The sequence below is a fragment of the Tenrec ecaudatus genome, chromosome 3 (genome assembly GCF_050624435.1).
Source record: "Tenrec ecaudatus isolate mTenEca1 chromosome 3, mTenEca1.hap1, whole genome shotgun sequence".
In the NCBI taxonomy this organism is placed as follows: Eukaryota; Metazoa; Chordata; class Mammalia; order Afrosoricida; family Tenrecidae; genus Tenrec; species Tenrec ecaudatus.
The window spans coordinates 6,892,646-6,908,604 of record NC_134532.1 but is presented as its reverse complement, the minus strand read 5'-3'; the positions used below and the strand labels follow the sequence as shown (position 1 = coordinate 6,908,604).

At 39.7% G+C, this 15,959-nt stretch overlaps 1 pseudogene; it reads right to left on the bottom strand.

Moving 5' to 3' along the window:
* Positions 1-14,129: 14,129 nt before the first annotated feature.
* On the bottom strand, positions 14,130-14,256 carry LOC142444191 (small nucleolar RNA SNORA18; annotated as a pseudogene).
* Between the last annotated feature and the right edge of the window lie 1,703 nt (positions 14,257-15,959).

The following is a 15,959-nucleotide window of genomic DNA, read 5'->3' as shown; positions in this document are numbered from 1 at the left end:
ACCAAGTGCCACAAATCAGGCCTTTTTTGTTGCACACTGTTATGCAATCTTTTCGAAACCTCTAAATAGAAAGCTTGATTAACAGTCTGACCTGGTGGAACCATCTCCAAATGCACTATCCCCCTCACATCAAAAAAAAATTTTTTTTTAATTTCACTTGATGAGCTTGACTGGCTTAACTGGCTTAACTGATGCTTGTTTTGGGGGTCATAAGAATAGCACCATATCTCATCACCAGTAATGACCTTGGAAAACAAACTTTGGGATGCTTCAGAGCAGTTCTTTCAAAGCATGGCATGTTTTCACTCAGCGCTCTGTTTCCTGGTCAGTCAGAACCCATGGCACACATTTCACAGTGACCCTTCTCAACCCCAAATCTTCTATTAAATTTTCTTGAAATGAGCTCAAAGATAGTCCAGATAGCGTCCCCATTTCAACAATTGTCCATTGTTGGTCTGCAAGCACAAGTACACAAATTTTGTGGACATTTTTGCCTGTTTGGGAAGTTGACAGACATCCAGAATAAGGTTTGTCATCAGTCAATATTTCACTTTTTTTTTTGAAATGAGAAAACCACTTGTACACTTGAGTTTTTCCCAAAGAGCTGTCCTTGTAAGCTGTGTTCAACATCACAACAGTTTCTGTGGCATTGTTACATAGCAGGAAAACAATTTCATAGCCACATGCTGTTCTCTTAAATCAGCCATAAAATAAAATTTAAAAAAAAAAACAACAGAAAAACGAGGTTTGAGCGAAACTGCTTTTACAAAAACAATTCACTGTGACCAGGGAGAACCTTCCCAGGCAACACTACTGGATGCACTAACTCAGAGTGAATTGCTCGATGCTCACCTTGTGGGAAAAATGTGTACCATGAAAGCCCCACCCAGTGGAACGTATTTCTGTTTGTCGTTGTTGTTGCTGTTGTTTTGGGGGATGGGGGGAGGCACCGCTCGTATGCTCTTGCAATCACTTGACACTGGGAAAAATGTGGTTAGAAGGGTTGTTCTGTTAAGTAGTTCACTGTACTATGCATTAATTTGGGGCTTTATGGGTGCTAGCATTTATGAAAATAGATCACTGGGCCTATCATCTATACTACTACATGGATTCAAGCTGACAATATGCAAGAAACCCACATAGTAAAAATCTATGCTAAAATTACACTTAATTTCTAAATATATGTGTGCCAAAAATAAGATATTTTAATATTTTTACATTAAGAAGCAATTTAAAAGAAAAGGGGGCTGTATGAAAAAGAAAGGGAGGCATTGTTTTTGAATCAGGGTTGATATTAAAGATGTAGATAATGTTTTCTTGGTGTTCTAAGGTGCTATAGAATTGGTTCTGAATCATAGCAACCCATGTATCACAAAATGAAGCACTGACTGATCCTGAGCCACCCTGACAGCTGTTCTTCTGTTTGAGCCCATTGTTTCAGCTGCTGTGTCTGTCCAGCTTGTCAAAAGACTTCCTCTTTTTGTTGCCCTCTACTGCCCCAAGCTTGATGATCTTCTCCATGAACTGGTCTCTCTTGACAGTATGTTAAAGTAATGAGAGAAAATCTTGCCATCCTTGCCTCTGAGGAGCATTCTGGCTGCACTTCTAAGACAGATTTGTTTGTTCTTTTGGCAGTTCGTGGTACTTTTAATACTCCTCTCCAGCACCGTGACGCAAACCTATTGATTCTTCATAGGTCTTCCTTCTCAGTGTCAGACTTTCACATGCATCTGAGGCAATTGAAAAAACGGGACAGGCACACCTTCATCCTCTAGGTTACCTCAACGTCGTTCAACACTTTAAGGAGGTCTTCCGCAGCAGGTTTGTCCAAGGCAATGCGCCATTGAATCTCTTGACTGCAGGTTCCATAAGTATTGATTGTGAATCCAAGCAAGATGAAATCCTTGACACATTCAATCTTTTCTTAGTTTATTGAGTTGTAAGCCATATGGAATGGTGCAATCTTTAATCTTTGTCAGCCAGGGTTTCAAGTCTTCGTTGCTTTCAGCAAGTAAAGGGGTGTCATTTACATATCACATTCCCCTTATACTGATACAGCATTCTTTTTCATATTATCTCGCTTCTGTGATTTTTTTTCTCAGCATACATATTGAGTAATTATGGTGAGATGATTCAACCCTGACATACGCCTTTCCTAATTTTATATCATGCAGTATTCTCTTGTTCTGTCCCCATAACTGCTCTGTCAATGCACACATATTGTTGATGCTCTTCAGAACAGTTTTTACTTGTATGTATTATTAATTATATCATTCTATAAGTTGAAATTTCTGCTAGGTCACTTTTTCTTTAGAATGTGTACAAATATGAATCTCTTCCAATAAGTTAGGAAGTAGCTGTCTTCCAGATACCTTGGAATGTACTGGTGAGAGATTTTTTTAAACTGAAATCACACACATAAAAATAAATTCAAGATTTACATTGCAATATTGAAAGCTTCCATAGGCAAAATATTGAAAGATGTGAGAAACATAAAAAATAATGGAAAGAATACAGTCACTGTACCAAAAAGAACTAGTTGACATTCCACCATTTCAAGATTTGCACCCATTTCAAAGAAAGGTGACCCCACAGAATGCTCAAACTATAGAACAATATCATTTATATCACATGGCAAAAATGTTTTGTGAAGGTCATGCAACAACAACTGCAGCATTGACAGAGAACTGCCAGAGGTTCAGGCTAGATTCAGAAGAGGATGGAGAACAAGGAATACCACCGCTTATGTCATATGGGTCTTCAATGATAGCAGAGACTGCCTAAAAGAGGTTTACTTGTGTTTTACTCTCTAGGCCAAGGTATTGACTTTGTGAATTAAAGAAACTAGGGACAGCCTTGAGAAGAATGTGAATTCCAGAGCACTTGATTGCGCTCATGCACACCATGTGCATCAGTCAAGAGAAAGTTGTGGATAGAACGAAGAAATAGTGCGTGATTTAAAATCAGGAAAAGTGAATAATAGGGTTGTATCCTTTCACTATACTTATTCCGTCTGTACGGTGAAACTAATGAGAGAAGCTGGATTATATGAAGAAGAATGTGGCATCTGAATTGGAGGAAAGCTTATTAATAACCTGCTATATGCTAAGGACACAACCATGCTTGGTGAAAGTGAGGAAAATTTGAAGAACTTGCTGATAAATATCAAAGAATTCAGCCTTCAGTAGGTATTATAACTCGATGTAAAGAACAAAATCTTCACAATTAGACCAATAGGTAACATCATGATAAATGGAGAAGAGATTGAAATTGTAAAGAATTTTATCTTGCTGGTATCTAAAATCAATGCTGATGGAAGCAGCAGTTAAGAGAGCAAATGCCACATTGCACAGGGTAAACGTGCTCCATAAGACCTGTTTATGGTGTTGAAAATCAAAGATGTTACCTTGAAAACTAATGTGCACTTGACCCAAGTCATGCTATTTTCAATGCATGTAAAAATTGACATTGAATAAGGAAGACCGAAGAAAATTCAATGCATTTTAATTAGCATGCTGGCAAAGAATATCAAAAGTACCATGTACTCCCAAAAGAACCAAGGAATCTGTCATGGAAGGAGGGTAGCCAGAATCTGTCTGGGAAGAAGTACGGCCAGAATTCTCCTTAGAGGCATAAATGGCTGAACTTTATCTCACATTCTTTAGACATGTTGTCTACAGAGACCAGCCCTGGAAAAGGAAATCATGCTTAGTAAAAGAGAGAGGCAGTAAACAAAAGGACAGCCTTTGAGGAGATGGATTGACATAGTGGCTGCAATGATGGATTCAAGCATAAAAGTAATTGTGAGGATGATGCAGGACTGGGAAGTGGTAGAGTCTGCTGTCCTTTGGGTTGCTATGAATCAAGATTGTCTCAATAGCACCTAAAACCTACCCACCACTTGCTCCATGGGAAGAAGAGGAGACTTTGACCTCCAGTATGGTACACTCTGTGCTTGATCTAGTTTTTAATATTTTCTGGGGGCTTTTTCTTTGTTCGTTTTTGGGGTTAATCTCTGTTGTATTTTTCATGGTTGCTAGCCTTCTTGACTTGCTGTGTTTTTTCCAAGGATTCTGTATTTTTCTATGTTCTTTGGTATGTGAAGCCCAGGATGGGTGAATCTATAGAGACAATAACTAGAATAAGGGTTCCTGGTGGAACAGCAGGGGAAGTGAGTTGGAGAAGAGGGATCTGGTATCAAAGAGTACCAAAATAAAGAAAATGTTTTGAAACTGATTGTGATAGTGATGTGCATCACTGCTTGATGTAATTGAACTATGGAATGATGGCTGGATTACACCGTAATAAAATGATTTGACAGAAAGCAATGCAAAAGGGAAATATTTGTGTATTAAGTCTCTGGTGAATCCAAGGATGTGCCTATCCTTGCTATCATGCAGAGTACATTGGAAAGTGAATGATGGCAGATGTTGTTAGGTTAAAATGTAACATCATATTGCAGGATCTCCCCTTAGACCCAGTTCTTAGAGAAAGACATTATGCTTGATAAAGTAATGCATCAGCACAAAAAAAAGGAAGATCCTCAACAACAACAAACAAATAAAGAAGTCCTGTCTGTTAGTGGTTGTCTCATCATTTTACTCATGATACCCTTTCAGACTGGCTGTTGTTGGAAGGTGCCATTCAGACAAATTCAACTCATAGTAACCCAATGTACAATAGAATGAAACACTTCCTGATCCTGTACCACCCTCACAAGTATTTGAGTACATTGTTATATGTGTGAGTCTATCGAGTTGAGAGATGCTGTTGGTGTTAGGTGCCGTTTAATTGGCTCTGATTCATTGCAACCCTCTCTGTGATGGAAAGAAACATTGCCCCATGCTACACCATCCTCATCATTTTACTTGTGTTCAAGCCCATTGCTGCAGCGCATCTCTTGTTTTCACTCTTTTCCAGGCATTGGTACCTATTGATTACACATCCCAGATACATCCTCCTATATTAACTTATATTAACTTAAATAAAATTTCACTGATTACAAATTTTTTGGTAATCAATCTCTCTTCCTTTGAACACTTATGACATTTACACTATAAAGTATAACTAATTGTGAAATTATTCATTTAAGGTCCTTGTGTTCTGCCATCTTAATAAATATGAATTGTGTCTGTTTTATTTACTGAGCACATATTAGATAGTAAAAAACTAATAGTAGGTACTTAATAAGTGTGTTACTCTGGGTAGACTAGAGAAACAAATGCATCGACACTCATGTGTACAGAAAAGAGCTTTATATGTAAGAGCAATTGTACAGTAAGCATCCCAGTCAAGCCCAGTCCAAGCCCATAAGCCCGATTTTAGCCTATATGTTCAGTACCAGTCTATAAATTCCTCTTCAGACTCATGCAATACATGAGATGATGCCTAATGCAGGAAGATCACAGGACAGTGTGTGAAAAGTCTTGTGAATCCAGTAGCTGTAAAGGCATCTCAGCACTGCCAGGGGTTTCCACATGGTTCCTTCAACTCTGAAATTCTGCTTCAGGGTAGCTTCATGTTGCGTCTCCTCAGAAATCTCTCACAAGGAGTGAGCTGAGAGAAAGTCTCATGCCTCCAGGGAGGAATACAGGAGTTCCCAGAATCTTCAGGGAAAGGCCACGCCCACACAGAGGCCTCATTGGCTATACAATGATTGACAGACTAGACTCCATCCCTTCACTTGTAATCCTCTCAAATTGACAATAGATTATATAACTACCACAATAAGTATTTGTTAAATCCATGAGATTGATTAGTTACTTAATCACTTGATATAACTTCAGCTCTCAGAAGTGAAACATTACCCAAATAAGCAGTAAATTTAAAATTAACTGGTTTGACTCCTTATAGTTTTTACTCTTGCACAGTAAATGGTACAAAAATTTCCCTGTATACACCACAGCATAGATTTACTACATAGGTTTCCTATTGCTTTTCTAACAAACTATAAATTGGTGATATGAAACAAAGACACATTATTCTCTTTCTGGTCCAGGAGTCAAACATACAAATGAGTCTTCTATGAAGTAAAGTAAGTTGGAAGCAGGGTTGGTTCTTGCTTGAGGTTTCAGAAAAGTCTTTGTCTCTACATTTACCAGCTTCCTTCCCTCATGACCGCTGTCCTCACTTCAAACACTTGTTTTCCACTACATGTGTCCTGCTACTGACTCTAATCTACCTCCCTTTCCTTTATACAGACCCACACGGAGCCATCCAAGAAAAGTTCCCCATTTTAAGATTCATCACTTAATTACAACTACAAAGTGCACTTTACCATGTAAGGCAGTGGTTCTCAACCTTCCTAATGCCGAGACCCTTTAATACAGTTCCTTAAGTTGTGGTGACCCCCACTCCAGCCATAAAATTATTTTTGTTGCTACTTCATAACTGTAATTTTGCTACTGTTATGAATCGGGCAACTCCTGTGAAAGGGTTGTTCGACCCATGGGTTGAGAATCGCTGATGTAAGGTAACATGTTCACAGGTTCCAAGGACATGGTGGGAGCTATTTGTCAGCCTATCACACTCAGCAAAAATTGGTAGCCCACATACAGAAAATTCTGTTGAATTTTCTGTCCCTTTGAAGGGAAGAGAAATGTTATTTATTCTAAATAAAGTCCTTTCTGCAATAGAGTTTCAAATGACTGAGGAAAATGAGTTTGGCTGCTCAAAATATTTTTTTATTATAATAATTTGCAAATCTCATTAAGCTTTGTTATTGTTTCCTCAATTCTGAATACACAGCTGTCACCAAAATGACATGCTTGAGTTAGAGGGTGTAAAAAATCACTTATAGGAAGCTGTCCTGATTTGTTTTGGGTATTTATGACAAGACTTTTTTTTCGTGACTATATCTTGTGCAGTGATTAGATGCCATAAATTTGCTTCATTTTTCTAACTTACAAAAGGAATCCTCCTAGACCACTCTAGAATAATTATTATTTATCCAAATACACAATCACGCATGTGTGTGCACATACACACATACATACTCCAATACACACTCCATCTATTTTTCAAATTTAAATGCAAATTTAGGAAATGTTAGAATTTCTCACCCCTCCAAAAAACGTTACAAATGAGCCCTTTGTTAGTGAACCATTTGGTCACTTAATGACCATTTTAAAATTGAATTTAACTGTAAGAGTTACCATCAGCGCAGCCATCTTTAACATGTAAAGCATCCAACTAAAATTATGCAATTTTACATGTGAAAAATCATTATTGATAGTTGTTTAAACTACACAATCCAGCACAAATGCATTTAGTACAAAGCTCTAATTTGAGCCTTTCTCACAAAAATGATAGTAGGAAATGCAAATGAAAATTGTGAAGCATGACTCTAAAGTCACAAATCTGACTATATTTCACTCAAACATCTGCCTCCTTATTTTACAAATGAATTTTGTTTACTCAGAGAGATTATCACAAAGAGCAATTCTAGCACATAGCCACACACTGTATGAACCAAGACTGATAAGCATTTTTAATTCTACAAATATTAAATCATTTTTATAAATTCATTCAATGTTTTTTTAATGCAAAAGTGGCATAGGGGAAAAAGCTACTGTATACAAACATTTCTGGGGTGAAGATTGTGTACTATAGCAGAGACCAGAACAAAACCAGGGATGCACATGGTAGACAAAGGTGGAGGAGGTGGGGAAAGGAAAACAAAAGGATGAATATAAGGAAGAAAAGGGAAGCGGGGGCATGGGGCACTAATCCACCCAAGGGGAGGGTATTGTTTATATCTCCACAGGGAAAGTGGGACCAGACTTCAACCCAGTGCCGCAAGGTGTGAATGCAATATCCCAGTGTGGAGTAGGGAACCAGTGGAGAGGTCTGGGAGGCTGGCCCCAGCACCAAAAATTAAGTGGATTCCTGCCCCTCCCCTGAAAAGAATTTGTTTCAAAGGATGACATTGATTCTGCAGCTCTGGGAGATGGACATATCTGATCAGAGCACATGGGAGCAGATGAAGGGGCAGGAGGAGACAGTGGAACACAGCCTGGCCCACCAGGCCGTGAGGATGATGTTCCTGATTAGAGCAGCCAGTCCACAGAGAGAACAACATGGCTGGCCCTACTATGAGACATGATGCCCCTCAGTGACTAAGGGCGATACAGGGGACAGCACCAGAGACACAGTATGGGAATTGCACCTGACCTGATCCCACCACACCGAGGCAAAGCACTGGGGGAGTGCAGTGGAACAGCAAGGGAATGGAATGGCAAGGTCCCCAGGGAATGCTGAAAGTGGACTTTGGGGCCAGGGCATGGTGCCCCAACAAACTGGACTGGAAAACGCTCCTAAGGGCCAGCAAACGATCCTTGAATGAACTACAAGCCTTCCTTTTGTGAAGTGTTTTGTTTTGTTCTTTGTCAGTGGTTTGTTTTTGTAGTTTTGTTGTCTGGTTGTACACTGTTGCTTTGTTTTCCTCTGTCTTGTGTTCGTGCATGTTAGTGTCTCCACAGGTCTGTCTAAATAGGACAGGCTGGATGAACTATCTGGAGGAAAAACAATGGGACAGACAGTTCCGGGGGGACAGACAGTTCCGGGTGGGGGAGGGGGAGGAGGGTAAGGAAGCGGTGTTAATAAACACAGGGACAAGGGAACAACATGGGACCTAAAATCGTAGTGAGGGGAGATTCGTAGGCCTGATGGGGAATGATCAAGGGTAAGGTTGCGTAGAGAAGAGGTATAGCAGTAGCCCAGGTGGGGACAGATCATGGTAGTGGGACAGGAGGAAAGTCAAGGGAGATGGAGGAAGGAGCTGGGAGTCAAGGGGCATTTATGGAAGTCTAGACAAAGACATGTACATGAAAACATATATATGAGGATGGGGAAATAGATCTAAGTGTCTACATTTAGAGGTTTAATATTAAGGTAGCTGAAGGACCTTGGGCCTCTACTCAAGCACTCCCTCAATGCATGAATACTTTCATTTATTAAATTGGTACTCTATGATGCTCACTCTCCCGACACAACTGCTGATGCCAAAGTGAGTGAACAAGTAAATGTGGTGAAGAAAGCTGATGGTTCCCGGCTATCAAAAGAGATAGTGACTGGGGTCTTAAAGGCTTGAAGATAAACAAGCGGCCATCTAGCTCAGAAGCAACAGGGCCCACATGGAAGAACACACCAGCCTGAGTGAGTGAGTGATCCCAAAGGGATCAGTTATCAGGCATCAAAGAACAAAAAATCATCATATCATTGGCTGCACACCTCCATGATAAGATCACTGAAGACAAATGGGTGCATAAGAAAATGTGGCGAAGAAAGCGGATGGTGCCCGGCTATCAAAAGAGATAGTGTCTGGGGTCCTAAAGGCTTGAAGGTGAACAAGCAGCCATCTAGCTCAGAAGCAAAAAAGCGCACATGGAAGAAGCACACCAGCCAGTGCGATCACGAGGTGCCTAAGGGACCAGGTATAAGACATCATGCAAAAAAAAGAAGAAGAATATGTATATATATATAATGTATATATATATAATATATATATATCGCATAATATGTATAATATATATATATATATATATATACACCATATTGAATGAAGGGGGAAGTGCAGAGTGGAGACCCAAGGCCCAAGTGTCGGCCACTGGAGATCCCCTCATAGAGGGGTTTAGGAGAGGAGATGGGTCAATCAGGGTGCGAGGTAGTACCGATGAAGAACACAGCTTTACCCCAGATCCTGGATGCTTCCTACCCCAACTACCATGATCCAAATTCTACCTTGCAGGGCTTGATAGGGCAGAGGTTGTACACTGGTACATATGAGGGCTAGAGGTACAGGGAATCCAGGGTGGATACCTTCAGGACTTAGGGTGTGAGGGGCGATGCTGGGAGAGTATAGTGTGAGTGGGTTGGAAAGGGGGAACTGATTACAAGGATCCACATGTGACCTCCTCCCTGGGAGAGGGACAGCAGAGAAGGGGGGTAAGGGAGACTCTGGATAGGGCAAAATATGACAAAATAACGATGTATAAATTACCAAGGGCACCTGAGGGAGGAGGGAGCGGGGAGGGAGGTGCAAAAAAAAGAAGACCTGATGCAAAGGGCTTAAGTGGAGAGCAAATGCTTTGAGAATGATTGGGGCAGGGAATGTATGGATGTGCTTTATACAATTGATGTATGTATATGTATGGATTGCGATAAGAGTTGTATGAGCCCCTAATAAAACTTTTAAAAATAAATAAATAAATATAGTAGCAACAATAACTTTCAGAGGCACTGCATGTGTTAATTTTATTATGACAGGTGAGGTTTTGTGCTAACTTAACGAGTCCAGAATTCTCAGTAGTGTGGCTGTCAAGACTTCATAATCAGGGGGCATGAAGAGATTTCCAATACATGCAGATACAGTAGAAAGCTTGCTGGGTTTTTGTTGGGTCTGCCTACTGCATGTGGCTCAATGTCTGGTCTCCAGTTCTTTGGATTTCACCTGTTTGTTCAAGCCTGCTGTGCACTTTTATTTTTTCCTTTGCATATGGGATAACTAAAAAATACCATGGCTTGGGTAAGTGGCATCTTAATCCTCAAAGGGACATCTTTAGTTTTGAACCCTTTAAAGAGTTGTTTTGCAGCAGGTTTGCTGAATGCACGACACTGTTTGATTGTGTGGCTGTTACGCCTATGGGCATGGATTGTGGATATGAGTAAAATGAAATCATTGATAACCAATCATTTCTCTATTGTTCATAATATTTTTATAGATTCAAGTGTGAAGATTTTTGTTTCCTTTATCAGTGAGTGTTTCAAGTTCTCCCTCACATTTTGAAAGCAAGGTTGTATCACAGTTGGTAGTGAGTCATCCACAAATCCTGGTGATAGGAACTTCTTTGGAACATTTAGTTTCTCTGATTATTTTCTCAACATACAGATTGAATGAATACGGGGAAAAGCTGTAACTCTGATGTGTAACATTGCTGATATTAAACCGTACAGTATCTCTTTATTGGGCTCAAACAACTGCCTCTTGGTCTATTTACAGTTTCCACATGAGCACAATTAAGTGCTCTGGAATTCCCATTCTTTACAATATTTTCCATAAATTAAATGGCTTTGCATAGTAAATCAATAGAGATAACCATCTTTTTGGTATGCTCTTCTTTTAGTCAAGACCATTCCGATATCAACAATGAAAGCCCTCACTTGCCATCCTCGTCTTAATTTGAGCTGAATTTCTAGAAGTTCCCTTATCTACGCACTGTTATAAATATTTCTGAAGTATCTTCAGCAAAAGTTGACATGTGTGATTTTTATGATGGCGTTTAGTGTTTCCTATTGGTTGGCCAGGTTTCCTGTTGGTTGGCATAGGTAGGGACGGAGCACTAATGACATTGCATGTATTTACTGAAACACACATCGCAATTGGTATTATATCAATTCACGAATCTCATTTCTCTAATGCCTTCAGTAAAGATTAAGCATCTTCCTTCTTGAGTTGGTTTATTGTTTCAAGCTGACCCATAATCACATGTGGGGTTAACTGAAGGGCAGAGGGATAAATGGCTCAGTGAGCCTCGCCTTTCTAGTTCTTGTGTCTCTTGCTTTGTGATGGTCGCACCAGGATACAGCTGCCTTAGCAGTTTCCTGATTCACCTTGCAAGGCTGACTTCTTGCAAGACATCCCTGAGGAGAAGCCACATGGACCTACCCCAGTGCAGCCCTGGGTGCTAGAGCAGCCACGTGGAGGACCCTGTCAGCGCTGAGATGCTTACACATTCACTGACTCAGCTTTCCTCCTGCAGTTGGCATCATTGTGTTTGTTTTGTGAGATGGAGGAGGACTTTGTGGACTGGTGTTGGACCTATGGGTTAATGTTGGACTTGGGTAGCACTGGGTTGGGATAGTTTCTTGATGCGCACTTAACCTTTATATAAAAGTCTCTGTCATACATGAGTTTCTGTGGATTTGTTTCTTTAAAGTACGCAGACTAATATACTTCTAGATCATTGGTTCTTGATCATTTTCTACTTTTAAAAATGTTTACAAGTAAATAATTGTTTTTGGTACCGTGACTCTGTATTCCTTCCATCTTCTGATGTTTTTTTCATCATTCAATATTATGCTCATTGAATTCTTCAATATTGCATCCTGAAGCTTGATTAATTTTTCAATCAATTTAGCTTCAGAGATAATGTGTTTATGCGTCTTGTTTAGGTCTCTAACCCTTGGTCTTTGCAGATCTCATTATAATACTTTACTTTGTCTACTCAAGCTGCTTTTTGAAATATTCTCTTCACCCCTTTAATTCATTATTTCTTCTATTTGCCTTACCTACTCTATGTTCAAGAGAAATTTCAGAGTTTCTTCTGATACCCCTTTTGGTCCTCTTTTTCTTTCTGAATTTTGACTAAACTTTTTATCATTAATAATATTCTTAAACTCATCTCACAACTCCTCTGGCAGTCATTCGTGTTAAATATGCAAATCAATTCTTGCTATGGCCCCTAAATTCAAATGGAAATACTTGTGATCATACTTTGGCTCTCTTGAGCTTTTAAATGTTGTTTTTTTTTAACTTCAGCTTCTACTTGCTTAGGTTGTCTACTCTGTAGTTGGCCCTGGCTTTGTTCTGATTGATGATACTGATCTTCTCCATCATCTCGTTACACATGTGTAGTCAATTAGATTCCTGTGTATTCCATCCAGCAAGATCCACATGTATAGTTAGAATTTATTTTACTGAAAAGGGTATTAGCAATGAATAAATGGCTGGTCATGCAAAATTCTATCTTATAATCTCCAGTGGCATTTGCATCATTGGCCATATTTTCCAATGACAGATCTTTCTTTTTTCCAACTTTTATATTCCAGTCATCAATAATTATCCACGTGTCTGGGTTTCATGTTTTATTAATTCAATGTATTTATCTTTGGCATTAAAGTTTGTTGTGTAACTTTGAATTGTTATCACATTAACTGTTTTTGCTTGTGTTCACATGGAACCTATCACAGACAATGTACTACAGGAGAGATCTTTATGTATTCTTTTATGACAATGAAAGATGTAATGGAACTTGACTTTTTCTTTTCTTTTTTTAGCAAGCTGGTCCTTGTTAAACCTCACTGAACCTTTCAATTAGTGAAAATAATTTGCTTGCCAAGTCTTTAGGATTTTCTATGTATAAGATCATATCATCTGCAAATAGAGTTTTATTACTTCTTTATCAATTTGAATATCCTTTCTTCTTATTACTGTGGTGAAGACATTGAATATGAATAATGGGAACAGGCCTCTTGTCTGTTTCTTGTTCCCAAAAGTAATGTTGATCACTGGTTTACTACATATACTCTTAATTTTGCGGAAGAATGCCCCTTGTATTACTATTTTGTTGAGTATTGTTATTATAAATAGGTGTTGCATTTTGTCGAGTGCCCTTTCTGCATCTATTTATATGATCATGTGGTTGTTTTTCTTTGTTTTATTATGTGGCACACTACATTGGTTATCTTTATACAGGTGAGCCATCCTTGCACATCTGGTATGAATCACATTTGCTCATAATATATTATTATTTTTATATGTTGTTGGATGCTATTATCTGGATTTTGTCGAGAATTTTTGCATCTATGTTTTTTTCACATTGTAAAGGCTTTTTTATTTTGAAAATTTTATTTAAGAAATTTTATATGTTTTTCATTTGCCATCCACCAGTTACTAGTTAGTTCCCCCAAGTCTTGTAAAAGTTCATCTTCAAGATAGTCCCCCTTTTAAAGGAAACTATGATAAAATCCACCATTGTTAAAATACTGTCCGGTAGTCATTAATCCAAGATCTGTCATAAATGTTCCAGTTATGCCACTTAAACCTTGAATTTCAGACAAATGTCAAACATTTCACGTCTGAAAATTCTGTTATTCACTTCCGGGCCACATATCTTTGGTTCTGTGTAGATTCAATCTGCCTAGCTCTGGGTTTCACACATCTCAACGATGAATTGAAATCCCTCTAAGAAATGTGCAGCTAGCTCTGCAGATTATGCCAATATTTAAGGATCAAAACAAAAACCCATTCAATTGTTCTTACAGTTTACAAATTAGCCTTGTAGTTCTTTCTTTTGTCTGTTCCAAAATATACTTACTTAAATAAAAAAACAAACCAATGCATCTCAGGAAGGACACTTGTAGCTCTTTCTCGCAGATCCAACCAAGAGTTCTGCAAGTAAATCAAACCACATAGTTATTCTATGGCATTTCCAATGATGGATCTACACAGGAAGATCCATTGGAATAGACCTCAACTGCATCTATGTACTTGAGAAAGATCTATAATTTTGTTTTTTTAGCAATGCTGTGGTAGTGAGATGATTTTATGTCAATTAGACACCCCTGGATAGCGGTTGAGTCAGGCCTGTCCATCGGGTAACAGTCTGATGCTGTCTCCTTCTGGGCGTGGCCGTCTCATATGGTGGACCCTTTCTCCCCTCTCATCGTCCTTCTTGATGGCCACACTGAGAGCTGCTGGAGCCTTGCCATGTTTCCACCAACCTTGGATTCACTCAACTATACCCACTGGCCTGTGATCTTCCTGCATTCTGCACCATTGCATGCGGCTGTATGAGTCTGAAGAGAGACTTATGGACTAGGAACAGTCTTAAAGACTTCAGTTGGGGAGGTGCTTAAAGATGGCATCTAGTTAAGACTCACCAGCCCAGAGATCCTGCTGCCAGACAAGAAAATTGGGAGGTAAGGTAAAGGAAACAGGGACATAGAAATTAGAATTAGGGCTCTAGGGTCTGTCCTGAACCCCTTTTGTGGTGATTTCCACACACAAAGTGAACCAAGAATGTACTAAATCCCTCTAGGTTTGGATAGCTGGGCTTGTGTGTACTCCTGCTGAAGAGCTACATCTACCCTTTCGCAGTGAGTGGTGATTTCCCCAGGCTAATGTCCTAAAGGGGACATAATCACAGACATGAGGAGAACCCCACCCCAGAGCTCTCCATGCTGTTAGCTTCTTTGAACCCATAGCCTGGGGAGCGGGGATGGCTGGTAGCCATAATTTGGAATAGAAGAAAAAGCAGAAATTTTCCTGAGGCAGATGGCAGTGTGGGAGAAAATAGGTGGATGCTCATAGTCTAGAGAGCAAATTCAGTTTTAGTTGGCCAAGAAGGATACAACGCCCCTGATAACCTGGATCTCCTCTTCTGGGGGTCAGCGTGACAGCCCTAAAATCAGGGTACCTCACATGCATAACAAAGATCCGTTAAGCAAGTCTAAGCTTCTAAAAGAACATAGAGCTAGGGCCTAGAACCAGGGAGACAATTTAATTTAACTCTATTCTAGCTAGGTAGGGGGGTGGGGGTAATAAAAACTTTAAATCCTCGGATCTAGTGGGGCACCAGCAGTCTAGATAGGACAATAAGCCCAGCTTCCCTCTCATTGATTCTACATACAGCTAAGGAGATCCTGCCTGTCCTAGGGCCCTACATGGGGCTGTGGGAATACCCACCCATCCCTGCCCCTGCTATAGTGCTACATACAGCACAAGGCAGGTATACCAGTTAACTCCAGGGCTCAATACCACAGCAGAAACTGATGCCTGGCCACTGTTACGATCTTGCCTTTGAGAGTAATATCACCCAGATTTTGTGGGACCCTAAATCAAGCAGGCACACCACTCACTACCTTGAGGCAGGGTTGGAACTCTTCCTGCCCCTAGAATAGGTGATCAAGTCTCAGTTATCACTTTATTTACCACTCTATTTCTTAAATCTATATTCTATTGCCCTTCTGTCTTTCCCACTGCAGTCTGTCTCAATGGGCTCTGGTTTGTTTTGCTTTTTTTTTTCTCTCGTTCTTTTTTTTTCTTTCTCTCTCTTTTTCCTCTTCTCTCCCTCTCTTTTCTATCATATGCCACTATTGGCTTCCTCTACCTAGGGCAAATCAACCCAAATAGCAGGGGGAACTCCAGCCTGCCCTCTGTGGGAGTTCTGTACACCTCA